The sequence below is a fragment of the Macaca fascicularis genome, chromosome 9 (assembly GCF_037993035.2).
Source record: "Macaca fascicularis isolate 582-1 chromosome 9, T2T-MFA8v1.1".
Lineage (NCBI taxonomy): Eukaryota > Metazoa > Chordata > Mammalia > Primates > Cercopithecidae > Macaca > Macaca fascicularis.
The window spans coordinates 37,914,734-37,925,507 of NC_088383.1; the positions used below are offsets into that span (position 1 = coordinate 37,914,734).

A 10,774-nucleotide genomic window follows, 5' to 3' on the forward strand; every position below is an offset into this window, starting at 1 on the left:
TTTCTGCCACCGAGATTAAAAATAGAATTTTCCTCAGTGCCTTTGAAGCCCCCAACATGGCTGCTTTTCTATTTGCTGAGAACTTTAATTTGTTCTCTGATTCCAATTAATATTTTTCTCTCATTATCTTTCTCTGCATGGTTTTGGATGCCTTTCACTTTGTTAGCACTGTGCTAGCAAAGATCTTTAGATCTCTTCCTACAACTGTCGTTAAGTCTTCACATGATCTCTCATTTCCTTTTCCCTCCTCAACTCGGACTGTTTTCTTTTCTTTCTAATCTACTTTGAATAATTTTTGTGATAATTTTTGTGTGTGTATTCTTTTCTTCCTATAGACTGTGGTCAAAATGTATCAAAAATGTATTTTTGTGTCTTTTGTAAATATTCACATATAAATATGCTTTTCCCCTTTGATGCTGATCTCTGAGTGAAAACTCGTATTTAATAATAGGTTAGTATTTTATATTAACATATTAGGTTGGTACAAAAGTAATCGTGGTTCAAAAATCATGATTACTTTCCCCCAACCAAATACTAAAATAAATATTAATAGTTTATTTATAAAAACTCTATATATGGTTATAATATCAATCCTTTATCTGTCATATATGTTGTAAAATTTTCTTCATATTACTTACATAAAGTTAAATTTTGTTAGAATGTTTTCAAACTGTGTTACATTGAAACAAATGAGAGAGGGATAATTTATTGATTTGTTTCTTTGTAGGTTAGAACACATTTGTTTAAAAAAAAAAAGGAAAGAAAAGAAATTGTTAAATATTAGTCTGAAACATTTTGATTTAGTCATTCTGTACATTCCTGCAGATATAAGGAGCTTTTAGAAATGACAGAAAAGAAGTTAAAGGAATGTGGAAATGGAAAGCTTAATTTCCATGGAGATTTTAAAACTGGTCTACTTGAAATGGATATTCAGATGAATAAGCTAACACATCAAGTACGTTTTGGGACCAAAAGAGGTACCCAAATACTTTGGGGAAATAAAAATCTGTCAGTGCTTTGAGAAGTGAAAGAGATTTGTTTTTTAATTTTATGGACTTAGAAGAATACATGTTTAATGTATTCTTTTTCTATAAGATGGGCATACTGCTCATTCTGTGTCTTGAACCCTGGCTAATGATATAAAAGCAAGCAGTACACCATCCTATGACTTCAAGTCACTAGTATCAAATCGGTTTTCTTGGTAACAATTTTATTGAGGTATAATTAACATGCCATGCAATTCACTCTTTGAAAGTGCACAGTTCAGTGGCTTTTAGTATTTTCACAGAGTTATACAATCGTCAACACAGTCTATTCTAGAATATTTTTATCACTCTTAAAAGAAATTCTACATTTTTGTCACCCACCGGTTTCCCATTCCTTGCTCAGTTCTAGGGAACCACCGATCTACTTTGTTTGTATATATTTGCCTGTTCTGTACGCTTCATCTTGTTCACATCACAGTATGTGGCGTGTTGTGACTGGATTCTTTCACTTAGCATAACATTTTCAGGGTCCTCTGTTGTAGCAAGTATCGGCACTTCATTTCTTCTTATTGCTGAGTATGTTTCATTGTCTAGATATAACAAACATTTTATCTACCCACACATCAGTTGATAGATCATTAGGTTGTTTCCATTTTGGGCTATTATTAATAATGCTGCCATGAACTTTTATGTATAAGTTTTTGTGTTTGCATATGTTTTCATGTCTCTTGGGTGCATACTTATGGGTGGAATTGAAGAGTCATATGGTATTCTATGTTTAACTTTATGCCCGTACATTTTCCAAAGCAGCTACACCATTTTTCATTAGCAATATGAGGGTTCTAATTTCTCCACATTTTTACCAGGAATGATTCCATGCTAGTGGTGGGAAGTGGCACCCCTCCATGGTTTTGATTTGCATTCCCTAATGACTAATAATTTTAGTCTTGTTTTAATGTGCATCTTAGCTATGTGTATATCTTTTTTGGAGAAATGTATATTTCTTTCCTTTGCCCATTTTCTAATTGGGTCATCTTTTTCTTTCTGAATGGTAAGTGTTCTTTATATATCCTAGATACAAGTTTTCTAAGAGAAATACAGTTTTCAAATATTTTCTCCTACTCAGTGGCTTGCCTTTTTACTTTACTGTTAGTATATTTTCAAGCACCACAGCTTTAAATTACAATGTTAATCCATATTTTGAGTTGTTATATCTAAGAAGCTACTGCCAAATGTAGTCACAAAGATTTATTCCTGTCTTTTCTTCGAAGAAACTTGTAGTTTTAGCTCTTAAATTTAGCTATTTTATTTTCAGATAAATTTTAAATACAGTATTTGCTGGGACGCCAACTTTATTCTTTTGCATATGGATATCTATTTGTCCCAGAACCATTTGTTGAAAATGCTATTCTTTTCTCATGTAGTAATTTTGTTATCCTGTTTGAAAATCAATTGACCATACATGTGCAGGTCTATTTTTGGATTCTAAATTCTAAAACATTGATCTCTCTATTCTTATGCCAGTACCACATCAACTTACATGATAACTCTTTTTCAATCATTTTGCATATTACCAGCTATATATTATCGTGCATAATAAAAGTTCAATATAGAGAAACTCTTTACTTTTTGTTTCTTGAAAGATTCCATGGCAAGCTTATTCCTTGCTGACTCCATGACATGATGGGAAGTCAAGCTTACAGAGACAAGAGTCCTTTCCTTTGTTTCTCTATTCAAACCTTTAGTCTCTCATTGAATGCCTCTCTCTTCAGTCCAATTTCCATCTAATCTTGGTCACATCATCTTCTTACAGTCTACTATTTCATGCATTAGGTTTTATTAACTCATTGTAATTTGCACAGTCATCTGTAGATGTTATCCATCCTGGGAGGAGAAGAGTCAGTCCAGGCTATAAGCTTTTCTCATTGGAAATGGAGCTAATTCATCATCTTGCAGTTCACAGGTAGATCCTTTTTTGACCTGGCACCTGATTCTTATGTATAACACCTGGGATGATCTTTTCTTGGTACAGTTCCTGCATTCTCAGAAATCACAATTCTCTGTAACTACTTCCCTCTGCTTAAATAGATCAAGATGCACGGGTATATTTTATAGCTTCATACATTTTTTTGGAATAAATATTTTATCCTATTCAAATAAAAAGTCTCGAAAGTTCAGCACTAAAAAATAGGTTATGTTCAGGCAATTTATAAGAGACAATAGTGAAATTAGTTGTTTAAATTTCAAAATATCAAAGCTAATTTTTTTGTATGATATGAAGAAGGATTGTGGTACAACATAAAGATTAAATGGTCTTAACTTCTTCGTATAGACAAACGTGAAGTAGAGTAAAGGGTAAATTGTATTTAATTTATTAACATTCAAAACCTACTACATTTATTTTACTTCTGAGATGATTAAAAATGATTCTATAATGTTCTCTTTATTTTCTCATTGAGGAAAGGAAAATGAATAATGAATGCCAGATTGATTACTTCATACTCTGCTGCTTAGCTTTCTTAAGATTTTACTTCTGTGAAATCAGATAATGTCTGATTTTGATTGTTAAACCAAATATTTTTAGTTTTCTAGCTGTTGCACTTCAGAACTTGCCTCTTTGCTTCCCTGCCTTACTGATTTCCTAACTTGAGTGGAAATCCTAAAGAAGCACACTTGCCTAGTAATAAAAATTTTTAATTAAAAGGAATTTTAGGAAATCTTTCTCCTCAGTAGCTCTTATGTCTGTCTGTCTTCTACTTTTCTACTGCTTCTCATTAGCATAGTTTGACATGAAAAAATTAATATCAACCTCTACTAGATCATACTTTAAAGGTGACTAGTTCCTACTGTGTAAGTTTTCTATTGTAATTTTTTAAATCAATTTTTATTTTTATTGTTTCCTAACAATCACCCACAATTTAGTGGGTTAAAACAACATTTGTTGCATTAATAAATCTGCCATTTGGGAGAAGCTTGGCCAGGACAGCTTGTCACTGTTCCTCTTATCTTTCCTGGGGACAGCTCAAAGACTGGGAAAGTACAATAATCTGAAGGTTTGCTCAGCTGTGTGTCTTGTTGTTAATGCTGGCCATTGCCTGGAACGTTGGCTGTGGCAGGTAGCCACATTGTAGATCACCTACATTGGAGCTTCTAGGCATTCATAAATGGAACTTGCTTTGAATAAATGGAATATGGTAAGAGTTACACCATGAGATTTGCAGCATTAGCTTAGAAAAGGCTCTCTATCTCAAACTGCTTGCGCTTGGTACCCCCTTCCCCTGTTTTAAGTGAGGATGGTCAGGCCACATACTGTTAATTAGCTGTAAGTCACTAAGTTTGGCCCGTATTATTATTTTTTTAATGAGATGAATTTTTTTATATTTTTAGTTGACATGTACATACATGTTTATGGGATATAAAGTAACAGTGATATCTCCTCTATATATGTATACACTGTGTAATGCTCAAATCAGGATAACTAGTATATTCAATACCTCAAACATTTATTATTTGTTTCTGTTGGGAACATTTCCAATCCTCTCTTCTAGCTTTTTGAAAGCATACCATAAATTATAGCTAACTGTATTCACACTACAATGCCACAGAACACCAGAACTCATCCTCCTATCTAGGTATTAGCTATTATCAATTTAGTAAATATTGCTGATAAGTATTTTAAGCTTCAGCTTCTCGTTCATGTATTTAAAATTGCTTTCTGAATCACTGACTTAAAACAAAAGGAAACAAATATACAATAATTACGAAGCTTATAATTACTTTAAAATGTACCATTTTGATTTGTTTTCTTTTTAATTTTAATTTTTGTGGGTACACAGTAGGTGTCTGTGTACATATATATATACATATATATGTATGAGTTAAATGAGACATTTTAATACAGGCATGAGATGCATAATAATCACATTAGGGTAAATGGGGTATTTGTCACCTCAAGCTTTTATCCAATGTGTTACAAACAAATTAATTATACTCTTTTAGTTATTTTTAAATGTCCAAATAAATTGTTTGTTACTGTACTTTTAATTTGTTTAAACACAAGCAGAAACTCAAGGAAACCTATAGCACTTAAGAGAGCATGGTATTGTTTCAATAAATAAGATGGAGCTGATAGTTAAAGATCTGGAATCTGAACTCTCCAAAATGAAAACTGTAGAAGACTTTAATAAAACAGAATTAGAAAAATATAAGCACCTCTATTTAGAGGAATTAAAATTTAGGGATTTGTTGTCAAATGAACTAGTCAGTCAAAATATAATTATAGAAAATAAGCTCATTAATTTACCTCAAAAGATTAATTTTTAGTGAGACATGGTCACAACATCAGTGGGAAGTGAAAGTTAACTAGATAATATAATTATGGAAACATGGTGTTAGTAAATGAACTGAGCTCCCAAATGTTTGTCCAGGAGAGTTTATGTCTCTTCCACATTTGTTGGTTTTATATGGCTTTTTTTCCCCTTCCGATTCACATCTAGTCAACCTGATCTATTAGTCTTTCAGCTAAGTATTTTTGAAGCATTTAATTCAGACAGTAGTATTGTCATTAAATGGCTTTTCAGCATGTCCCCAAATAGAAATACTAATAAGTTTAACTATTGTTTGGAGGATTAAAATTGAGACCAAAATGGTCAAGTACAATTACTACTACATTTCACTTTCTGGCATTTGGTAAATTAACTTTCTTTGGTAGTGATCTTGGGAATTATCATTAGACAGCACCCTGAGAAAACACCCTGTATAGTTTTCTTATTCTTTATAAAAACATCCTTGTGAAATGGGGAATTACTAATACAGAGATTAAGGGATGTATAATTCACAAAATGGTTAAAAATAGCACTTTTGTTAGCCTGAGGGTGTGTGTGGAAGACAGAAGGACAGGCCCCACCTCCGATGCCTTGGTCACAATGTTAGTAGCTGACTGCCTTTGAAGCTGTTTTAGTTCTTTTTGTCTCCCCTAGGAGTTGTTTGTGTGAATTACTTCTCAGTGTCAAATGCTTAATTGATCCCAAATAATGCGTGAAAATGTACAAGAAATGTTAAATCAAATGCCTGAAAATATATTTGAGGGATAATTTTTTTAAATCTTTAAACTGGTTTAATAAACACATATTTATAGCTTTTTTAGTTTTAGTTTCTTAATTGTATGTATTTAAGAAATACAACATGACATTTTGATATATTTCTACATAGTGAATAGTCATGGCAGGCAAAAAAAAAAACTTTTTGTTAGAAATTCTCCTAAAATATATATGTACTTTTTAAGAACAATTTAAAACCTATAATTACATACATTAGGCATGCTCTCACACGTCTTCATTGTTAAAGTACGGTTTAATGGGAAATGTTATTTATTCTTATAGAAGAGTTTTCTTTTTAAATACAAGTCCTTTTCTAATTATGTAGGATAAAATAAAATACTAAGCTTTTTCTTTTGCAATCTTCATAGAACTCATGAGAGACAAGCAGAGACCAGTAAGAAACTTCTTTTGGAGAAACAACAGACCAGATCTTTATTCACAACTCATGCTAGGAGGCCAGTCCCAGAATTACCTTGTGTTGGAACTCTTACCAATAGTTTGAGTCGACAGAATACTTATTTTAGAAGAAAAATTCATGATTTCTTCCTGAAGCCTACGACATAAAATAACAGTGCAAAGACCTACTTGTTCAAGGTTAGTTATATTATCTTTCTTCCTTTGGTTTTCAGATTTCTGATGCAATTCTTGTTTTTAAGTAGGTGAAATACTGAGTTAATTGACTCGTGTGTTAAATAATGGTCAACACTGCCTGTGTTAACAAAGAAAGAAAACAGAAATTTTACTAAAAGTCCCTGGAGTTCTCATTTTTATGAAATATCTATTTGTTAACTTCATTCAATAAACTTAAGTAACACATTTTGAATTGCTTTAAAAACTGCATTTAAGTTACATTTTAGAAAGGGAATATTATTCCCTAGTAACTAAATATATACTTTGAGATGTTTTGGCTTACTTTCTGACTGGTTTGAGTTTAACTGTTGTTCATAACACTTTTAATGTTTTCCTGTACCATCTCAAGTTTTGTGCCCCTAATCAGAAGTGAATGTTTGACATCCAAACAGTTAATCACATGTAGATGTTCATTATTTAAAGTAATCTAAAATAAATACATTTATGAAGTAAATAAACATGGAACACTTAAAGGATTCATTTTTGTTTTGTTTTTAAGTTAAAAGTCTTATAATTTTTTTACACAAGACTGGGTCTTTAATTGCCACTATACCTACATCACTTTTTTTCTCAGTTTTTGTAAACTCTCTGTTATTGCTGTGCAATTTTACAATAGCTTGAAAATAGCTAAATCATTCAACTCTTTAAATTTTTAAAATGATGTTCACTTGTGTCTATCACTTGAATTACTGATGACTAATATGGCAATGATATTGAGTCTTTTAATGGCGACTGCAACCACACATAAACCATTATCTTCTTTCTACCCTGAATTCCATAAAGCTGTGCAGGGTTCCCATTTACCTTGATGATGTAGCAGACATCTTACAATCCAACTAGGTGATTTTATTCATAGTGAGAATCCATTTCTGAAGATCCCAAAATGATGCCAGCAATGACAAGATATATAAATTAAAGAATTGATTATAGATAGATAGATAGATAGATAGATAGATAGATAGATAGATACTCCATTTTTTGACTGGGGGAGAAATTTTAAAACTGTGTGCAGTCATCCTAGCTACTTAGGAGGCTGAGTAGGCAAAATAATCACTTGAGCCCAAGATTTACAGGCTGTAGTGTATCATAATCACAGCTATAAATAGCCAATGCCCTCCAGCCTGGACAACTTAGTGAGTCCCTGTTGAGAAAAAAAACAAAAACAAAATAAATTATTAAAAAACCCACAATTTTTTGAACTAAAATAAATAGGTAGCAACTAGTTTTCAATGTGTATCACTGTCACTGAAATACCCATTTCAATCAATGCACATTGGCTTATAGTTTTGATGGTGATTTCACAGTCTCTTTAATGCAGAGAAAAGTAGTGTATGCTTATGTTAAATGAAATGTTTTTTCTTTACCTGGCTTCATATTCTAAAAAATTCTAGAGGAGCAAATCTAAACTTTCTCAGACAGCATTGCTGCTAAATAAAGGGGAACAATTAAACGATTGTTTTAATACATAAATTAGATGATCCTAGCTAGCTGAGTTTTTAATTATTTTGATAGCTTAGTTTTATTTTTCTGAAAAAAAGAGTGATATGATCAGGGTCTAAGTGCTTCAGGGTCATAAAACTGCACTTCTGGGTACAAAAAGAGGAAGAATGTTAAATACTACTGTGAAGTTCAATCATGATGCACATGTGAAATTTTCTTATCTTTTTTTTCCAGAATAATCAGCTCATGTATAATTTCATAAGATAATGAAAGCATGTATAAATACAAATGTAGTGCAAGCAAAGATTTTTGAGAAAATATTTTCTCTTAGTTTTTAGGGGGCAAAGTGCTATTTATTTTTAGTATTTCCAGATATGTTGAAAGACAGTTCATCTTAAACTTCATTAGTAGTTCCAAAGAGTGCAGGGTTCCTTTGTGGGCAATTGGTTTGCCAAATCATGTTTGACTTAATAATTCTATGAAGATTCAGTGACATGTTTTCATAACTTCTTTAGAATGACCTGAAAAAGTTCTTATGTAATTGTTTACAAAACTCTTAGAGATACAGAAAGAAGGTGCCTACTAGAGTTGCTAAAATTTAATTATTTCTACTAGGAAAACATCTAATAATACTATGAGAGTTGGTACAGATTATCTAAAATAATACAAAAGGTAGGTTTTTGGAGGGAGCATTACAAACAAGAAGATATTTAGACGTTTTTGGCTATAATTCTAGAAAGTAAAATGTTAAAATATCTAAATCTAACATAAAATATGTTAAAATCGCATTGATACTGAATGTATTTATCTTCTTTATTAACAACGCTGTGATATTTTGGAATATTGTTAATTTGAAGTTCTTTCTTATGCCGTTTTTTAAACTGTAGAGAAACTGATTATAATACCTCATTTTTGTTGCATGTGATGGAAGTTGTGCTAGATGTCAAAGCCAGTGTTCTCTATGTTGACCTTTTTTGCCAGTTCTTGCACCTGTCACCAACACATTAAGTTTAGCCTTACCACTTAACACTATGATAGCTATCATAGATAACTATGTATACTTTTTCCAAACGTTTACTTTGCTTTTATTTAAATTCTGAGATGCTTTGTTCCATATATGGGAAGGAATTTTATAATTTTATTGGTTCTTTAAAAAATTATATTGTAAAATTCAAAAATTAAAATTAGCTTCAAAAATACATCAGTCATTGGATCCTTTTGCACATAGAATGTTTTTGTGATAACTGAAATCTTTACTTTATACCACATTAATGAAAGATAAGACTTAGCTGGTTTAAAATTTTTTTTTTTTGGTTTGAAAGTTGTATAGTACCTGTGTGTCTAAGACAATGTATGGCACCCAGTAGTCACTTGGTACATGTTTTTTAAATGTTTGAGAGAGGAAGACTCGTTTCTACATTGATTGGATTTGGACTTCCAGTACATTACTGACTCAAAAAGTTTCTAATAATTTATTTAAGTAACTTTTCTGTTTCTCAAATGTTCATTCAGTTTAGCAACTTCTTTTCTAAATGTAGTTATATAGATATGTCCAAGCTAAAACCATATTCCTAAGACTGTAGCTTTTTACGTGGTGCAACATTGTGTTGCATGGTGGAACATTGTGTTGCATGGTGGAACATTGTGTTGCATGGTGGAACATTGTGCCACATGGTGGAACACTGTCATATCAGAATGTTGAGTTGCACATTTTCCACAGAATGTTGAGTTGCACTTTAAATATACGTGTGGATCTATGCTAAATCTATCAGGTCTTTGGTCAATGAAGTATTCCCCATTTTCTTTCTCTGTGACACAGTGCATGTATTTAATACTCACAAACTAGCAAGTATAATTGCCTTCAGACATTATTGATATTTTGATCTTGAATTGCAGTGGTTTAAATGTGCAAACTTATTTGATTATACTACATGGGAGTGCATAATTACTGTCATAAAACTTGAGTGCTCCTTAAAATACAGAATGATATTACATTTTAATTTAAAAACATGGTTACTTGAAAATATATTAATTATGGAAAAGTATGTGTGTGATGTATATGTATTTATCAAATTGGTCTCAAAAAGACAATACAGCAATATTTTTAAACTTATAATATCAGGTACAATGTAACAGTAGCCTGTCAGTAAGTTATTGTTGAAATAGTGAACATTGTATTTGTTGGGCTTTACTATTGTGATTGATTTTACGATATTTCTTTATTTCTTTTTTTTTTTTTTTTTGAGACAGAATCTTGCTCTGTCACCCAGGCTGGAGTGCAGTGGCGTGATCTTGGCTCACAGCAAGCTCCACCTCCCAGGTTCACGCCATTCTCCTGCCTCAGCCTCCCAAGTGGCTGGGGCTACAGTCGCCTGCCACCACACCTGGCTAATTTTTTGTATTTTTAGTAGAGATGGGATTTCACCATGTTAGCCAGGATGGTCTCGATCTCCTGACATCGTGATCCTCCCACCTCAGCCTCCCAAAGTGCTGGGATTACAGGCCACTGTGCCTGGCCTGATTTCACTGTATTTCTTTATTTACAATCTTTATTCCAGCCCTTTCTCTTGTTAACATGGGGGGTTGTGTTGAAGAATATAAAGTTACAAAGTCAAGGAA

General features: G+C 32.1%; 1 protein-coding gene across 1 annotated transcript in view; it reads left to right on the forward strand.

Moving 5' to 3' along the window:
• LOC102138461 (ankyrin repeat domain-containing protein 30B) overlaps positions 1–10,200 on the forward strand; it is a 142,708-nt gene extending 132,508 nt beyond the window's left edge. Inside the window, exon 41 of the mRNA XM_065520013.2 lies at positions 6,454–10,200. The gene's annotated coding sequence lies outside the window, so the exon portion shown is untranslated. The remainder of the gene's footprint in view (positions 1–6,453) is intronic.
• Positions 10,201–10,774: the final 574 nt, after the last annotated feature.